This window comes from Humulus lupulus, chromosome 2, assembly GCF_963169125.1.
Source record: "Humulus lupulus chromosome 2, drHumLupu1.1, whole genome shotgun sequence".
In the NCBI taxonomy this organism is placed as follows: domain Eukaryota; kingdom Viridiplantae; phylum Streptophyta; class Magnoliopsida; order Rosales; family Cannabaceae; genus Humulus; species Humulus lupulus.
In genome coordinates this window covers 45,773,784-45,781,271 of record NC_084794.1, presented here as the reverse complement: position 1 = coordinate 45,781,271, position 7,488 = coordinate 45,773,784, and positions in this window count along the sequence as shown.

Here is a 7,488-nt window from a genome sequence, read left to right as displayed (position 1 = left end):
GTATATATTATATGTTTTGTGTGGAGTTTTTTTGCTAGGCTTCAGATCACGGGTGCTCTATGGTGCAGGTAAGGGCAAAGGGAAGGTCGACCAACCATGAGTACGAAGAGCGTGGAGCGACGGGTACATGTTCGGCCTGCCTTGTTGCCACGACCATGGTTATTTTGGGAAATGTATTGTATTGGCTTGTTTTATCGCCTAGGTCGACTCTACTTTTATTTTTGAGTTGTAATACCCTTTCTAAACAGTATTTTTAGGATCCCAACTGTGTAACTTTTTAATGATTTCAATGAATGTTCGAATTTTAATACTTAATGGAATTAAACGAGTTTTATTTTAGTTTAGTCACACTCTTAACATAAAACCTTGATTAGCGAGCTAATGACACATTTTTAACTCACATAGTAACGACTCTAAGGAAGTAGTGCGTTACATAAACCGTATTATTGTAATATAAAAACTTACCAAAACATATATAAGTAAACACCAAACAGTAAGAAAAGATAAAAATTCCGACTCATAATAATTTTGTAATAAATGTGCCAGTTTTGTCACTTTGTGTAAATTTTCCTAAAAATTATAAAACATCACTATAGTCCCACATGGTTTACAAACCATTTTGGGTGTTATAGCTTTAGGCTACTGTTATCCCTCAAAAATATGAGGATGACGTGGCGAATGAGAATGAGGCACATGGCATCACAAATTAGGAAAAAAGGACGAAGTATTGAGAAAAGACCGACGAGGAAAAAAGATAGGTCCAGGACCTATAGGGAAGTCGACTAGGCCTAAACCCCTTAGGGGTGGTTGGCTTGGCCCTAATCCCTAGGGGTGGTCAGCCTAAGCATGCCCAAGAAACCCCCGGGGGTGGTCATCCTGACCCCAACCCTTAAGGGTGGTCGGCCCCAGTATGCCCAAGAGCCCCTAGATCAAGAACCACCTGGGTGGTCGGCCTACCCTATTCTTCATAGAGTGGTCGACCTAAACCCCCAAGTACACTTCACTGAGAAATACTCGCACTCGTTCAAACTTAGATCAAACAGGTCCAACACCCAGAAGATCACAGGTCTAGTACCCGGAGGATTAACAGGTCCAGCACCCAGAGGGTCATCAGGCCTAGCACCTAGGTCTCATAGACCAATCAAGACTTAACATTTTCCTAGAGGTTTCAACCATGCATTATCTACCACGATCTAGAGAAACAACGAGAAGCCCTTGATCTCATAATCATGGGGAGGTGGACACGTATCTCCACTACCTGATAATCGTGTACCAAACCACGATCCTAGTATTACTAATCATGTAACAGCCCCTAGGTACTATAAATAAAGGATCCAGGGCTTCATTTTAAAGGATCGTTTTTTCTGGAATTTTTGAGATATGAAGAACATTTGGGGAGAAATTCTGGGCAAATTAGAACGAGTGAATACTTTTGTTCATCAGTGTAATTGCCGAGTGATTTTAGGTTATTACTGTTCATCAAAATAAAGCTGAACCAATATAAAATTTATGTGTGTTTGTTTAAGATATTCATACTCTGTCGTTTATTAGATTTATTTCGTTCATAAGGTGTTGTATATAGTACATACGACCATTGGCCAATTTCACAGGTCAACAACTACAAATAAATTACTCTTCATTTAAATTAATTTATGTAAACATTACAATTTTTTTCATATATATGAGTGATTGATTTAACTCAATATTGTCAAAATAATATTATTTTTTTTGGACATCAAATTTATATCAAAATGTAATATATTTTATTTATGTATTTAATTTTTGTAGCATATATTTTTTACATATTTATATAAAGGAGAGATTTTAGGAGACGAGTTGGCATCCTCTGCTTTTTTTCTTCTTTTTGCTCTAGCTCTAATTTGTTATTTTTTCTAATTTTTTATTTAAAGAAACAATTAATTAATAGTTAAAAAATCGGTATAGTCACACATGGTTTACAAACCATTGTGAGTATTATACCTTTAGAATATAAATAATATGTTACATATTTATATAAATTTTATGATCTAAAAAATAATACTATTTTGCATTATTGAGTTAAAATACTCTTCATTTACATTATTTTTATCATATAAGAGTGATTGATTTAACTCAATATTGTCAAAATCATTATATTTTTTTTAGAACATCAAATTTATATCAATATGTAATATATTATTTATATATTTAATTTTTGTAATATATATTTTTACATATTTATATAAATGAGAAGACAAGTTTGCATCCTCTCATTTTATTCTTCTTTTTGCTCTTGCTCTAACATTTCAAATACAAGGAGATATGTGTGGCTGGACCTTGTAAGTGTTCATAATTTATGATAGACCTAAGTGATGTCCGATAGGCTCGATTGCTGAAACTTGTATGACGGACCTAAGTGATGTCCGGGGCTTGAATGCCAATCCTTATAAACACTTATCTTTTCTTTTGCCTGATTTGTTATCATGACCTATGTATGATTATTAGAATATGTTTATGACCTAGAATATACTATGATCTTATATGATTAGAATTATGATAAATATGTTTTATTATGCCCTTATGATATATTTTGTTATGATTATATGTTTGTATGATTGATGTATGTATTTTCCTTATTGGGCTTAGAAGCTCACTCCTTATGATGTTATTGTACAAATAATTGAGTATAGAATGGTCAGTGGCGAGTGGGACCTAAAGAGATTAGTGATATATTCATGAGGACCATGTAGCCACTGAAATGATCAAGGGCCTATGATTTTATTTATGTAAGGATTTTCTTTAAGTATTTTACTTTCTTTATTTGAATGTTGCTTATTTAATTTTGTTAAAAAAACCTTTTTTATTTTGTAAGAACATGGGATCCCTTTGCTTTATAGTATTTTCTTAAATAAAAGAGCAACATTTATGTTTATGTTTCAACTATGTGTTCTCGGTAATATTATGAGAAATTAGGGCGTTACAAGTGGTACCAGAGCCACAAATATATTGGTCCTAAACATTCTCATGAAATACACACGACAACTACACAGGACCAACTCGCTACCAAGTAAGTATATTTTTTAGATATGTTTTGAATATGTGAAATGATGTTTTCCTTTTATGATTTATTTTTAGAATTTAGCACAATGGACCCAATTGTTGTTAGAAAAGTTAAGGCAATAAGGAGAATAACGGACTCTGATGGCGAGACTGAGTTCGGGAAGGTATTTCTTGGAATTAATCGAATATCCAAAGAAATAGAAAAGATTATTGCCAGTCACGCAACCTTACTGAAAGCACATGAGAAGTTTATAGTTCTCATGCACTTAGCCAAATTACCGCTAGCAGAACCGATTTTAAATATAGCATGACATATTTATGAATAGGTTCTCTCGAAATTTTAGAATAATTGCAAATGTCGAACTACCAAACGGGGAGATAGGTGAAATAGTACACCAATTAGCAAATGATCTTAGGGAAGGATTTCTTAATGATGTTCCTTTTACTTCAAGATTTACCTACACCGAAGATGATTATGAGAACTTCACTTAGGCATGTTAGAAGAGGGATCCGATGTGGAAGATTAGCAAAAAAAAGTGTATGATCATTAGTTTATTTTATTTTAGAACTCTATTAGTTTGTAAATAATTTTTTTTTATATTTCAATAAATTTTGTTATTTCTTTTATTTGAATGATATTGTTTAGTAAATATTAAATTTTTGGGCTCAATTAAATGTGTAAAGTTTAAATTCCTCTCTTATTGGTTAGTCCAATTGTGAAGGCACATTTGCATTGCATTATTAGATTGGACATAATTAAAATGAATAAAAATTAATAAATCAAGGATATAAATTCTTATCTTTTGGGTTCAAGTGGAAGTTAGTGGGCCTTAGTAGTGGGTACGACATACTGAACCCAGCCCTCCTCCATGGAAAATTCAATTGTTAAGGCTCATTTACCCAAGTTGGTCTTAATTGTATTAGGGTAGTTTTTAGTTTATAGATAAACTTAATAGATAGTAGTATAATAGGTTAAATTATCATTTCAGCTTGTTTTTGTATGTTTTAAGTTTTTATAATTCTCTGTTTTGAGGAAACAGAAAGAACTATGAACCAAGAACCTAGAAGAACGGTGAGACTTAATGGCTAAGGTCGAGGGCGAGGAAGAGGAAAAGGACGAGGGCGAGGTAGAGGAGAAGTCGCCGCTCCCCTACATGATGAGTTTCCATACATACCAGTAGCCCGTGGAGCGCCAGTAGCAGCAGAAATCCCAAATGTAGTGGAAGAACCAGTAGCTGTTGTTGCCCGAATAAACTTAGAAAGTGAGAATGCCCGTCTTAGAGCAGAGTTAAGAAGAAGAAAGGAGGATTTTCAACAAATGAACCAAGGTCAACCACAGCAGGAGGCACAACCTGTCATTCCCCTAGCATAGTTGATGCAATTGGTGGAGCCTCGCTGTGAGGCAGTATATGAAATCTTCGGAAAACAACAACCGCCAAATTTTGATGGTGGATCCGATCCAATTTATATTAATATTTAGAATATTATTTAAATATTTAATTTTGTAATATATTTTTATATCATTTAAATTTGTCTATATATTTATATAAAAGAGAGCTATAGGGAGTTGATGTGGCTTCCTAGAATCACTTATATATGACTTGGGCTAGATTTGTGGAGGTGTTTCACAAGAAGTAATACAATTTGGCAGTCATCGCTACAAGGGTGGAAGAATTTGTTAGCCCAAAATAGGGAAATTTTTCAGTAGTTGAGTACGCCCGACAGTTTGATCGGCTAGCAAAGTTCGCACCAGAGTTAGTCTCGAACTACTACTTGCGAGTAACCAACTTTTCCAGAGGGCTCAGACCAAAGATCACTTTAGGGGTTAAGCTAGCAAACCCTGGAACCACTTCTTATGCCGATGTCCTGGAAATGGCTATAGAGGTGGAAAGGCTCTAGGGAAATGTTAGCAAGGAAGAGGTGAGAAAGTCAGACCCCAAGCAGCAAAATCAAACTCAGAATAGATGGAATCACAACAACCAGCATAACAATAATGGACAGAAAAGGAAGTATCCCGATAATAAGCAGACTGACGCTGAGAAAAGAGCACAAACAACAACGGCTATAACAAGCCGTGTTTTGTGGAATACCCCAGTGCTCCAAGTGCCAGAAGAGACATACTAAGGAGTGTCGTTCAAACAGCAAGGGTTGGTACAAGTGTGGCCAGGAAGGTCATCTGAAAAGAGAATGTCCTCATCTCGGAGCAGAAGATAAGAAAGACAACAAGATGGCCCCAGCCAGAGTTTTCGCTTTGCCCTAGTGAGAAACCGAAAACAGTAACAAGGTGGTCACAGGTCAATTTCCTATCCTCGATAATATATGTTCAGTATTGTTTGATTTGGGAGCAACTCACTCATATATCTTTTTAAGAATGATAGAGTGATTGGAGGTGAAAAGTGCACCTTTATTGATCTTAAATGTCAAAATAAATTAAGTTTTTATTATTATTTTCATTTAATTAATATGATATATTTTATGGATGAAAATATTTGATCATGATTTAATTTATTGTTATTTTGTAGGAATTAATTGATATTTTGGCATAAAGAAAAAGAAAGAATAAAGAAAGAGTTAAATCTGAAAAACAAAAGGAAAAAATGGCATTTTGTTGAGGAGAAGCCCAGGCCCGTCTCCTCCCCAAGCCCACCGAAGCCCAGGCCTGCCTTCACCCTGGCACACCACTTGTCCGCGCCCCAGCATGCCACCTGTCCGTAAGCTTCAGCACCCCACCCTGGCGACCCACGGCCCAGACCCGACGACCCGCTTGACCCGCCTCCTAACCCGATTCGGGTACCTTCTCCCTTCAGCACCACCTGTTGACGTGGCGTGCCCTCATTGGCTCGGCTGGGTCAATGGACCAGCTGTCACCAGCCACCTTTGGCCCAATTTTTTGTGCACTTTGGGCCTTGCACATTACCATTTTGAGCTTTAAAGCTCATCTTTTATTGGTGCTTTAGAAAAATGGCATATTGACCATGCACCAAAATAACTAGGTTAATATTTATAATAAGATTTGATTTTTCAAAATCATAATTTATTATTTATATTTCAGATTTATTTTGTAGACCCCATTTTGTTTTTTAATTTCTTTTTAGTCATTTTCTCCCTCTATAAATAGGGACCCTCATTTCAGATTTTCTATGTAATTTTTAGGTAGCAAAACTCTACCAAATTTTAGTCCCATTTCTCATATTTTCTCTCTAGAATTTCATGAGAATGTCTAGCATAATAGGCTAACCTTCTTAGGATACATATTTGTAAAACATATTTGTGCTTCAATGTTAAATCTTCTAAATGAATAGTTGGGATGTGAACTTCTCATTTGTGTAATTTATATGAATCAAAGATCCAAATAAATAAGTATACATATTGGTGACTATTGATCATTCCTACTTGTTACCTATTGTTACATCACACTTTAGTCTATCTTTATTTCTAATCTATAAATCTCAAAAACAACAAAAATATCACTTGTTCTATTTTCCTCATACTATTTATCTCTTAACTTTATTTCTTTGCCTCTTTGTGGAATCGGCCGCCCAATCTATACTACAACCACCGCTTAGTGGATGCACATTTTGGGAGTTAAATAAATTTTGGTGCATATAGGATCATCCTTGGCCATTCTGGAAAAAGGCAAACTTCCTTCCCAACCGAAATTCAATGTGCATGGCCAACACATGGCCCAATCTTCAAATTCTAATGATTAAAATGTCAAGGAAGTAAATGCCATCACGACTAGAAGCGGTAAAACTTTACAAGACCCACCCATAAAATCCAACACTCCCAGTACTCCAAAAGTCATTTATGAAAATCCACCACTCAATGGCACTCCAAAGGTACCATTTCCCCAGGCTTTGAAACCTGTTGGTAAACTTCCTTATAACCAAGCTGAAATCCTTGAGCACTTGACACAAGTGAAGGTTAATCTTCCTTTGCTTCACATCATAAAACAAGTGCCCGCTTATGCCAAAATCATCAAGGTTCTATGCACTGCAAAAAGGAAGCACCATGTCAAGAAGACTGATTTCTTGACTGAGCAAGTGAGTGCGGTGATTGAACAAAAGACACCGCCGAAATACAAAGATCCCGGTTGTCCCACCATTTCTTGCCAAATTGGGACCGATGAAGTCAGCCAAGCCTTACTTGATCTTGGTGCGAGTGTAAATCTCATGCCTTACTCTGTATACTCGCAACTCGATCTTGGAGCGAAGCCAACATCTGTTGTGCTATAGCTTGCTGGCCGTTCCACCAAAAAGCCTGGGGGTATTGTTGAGGATGTGTTAGTTCAAATTGAAAAATTCTATTACCTCGTGGATTTTCTTATTCTTGATACCCAATCTGTGGTAAACATGGAGTCTAAAATTCTTATTATCCTCGGAAGACCATTCCTTGCTACTGCAAATGCTTTGATCAATTATTGGAATGGTCGAATGAAGATATCGTTTG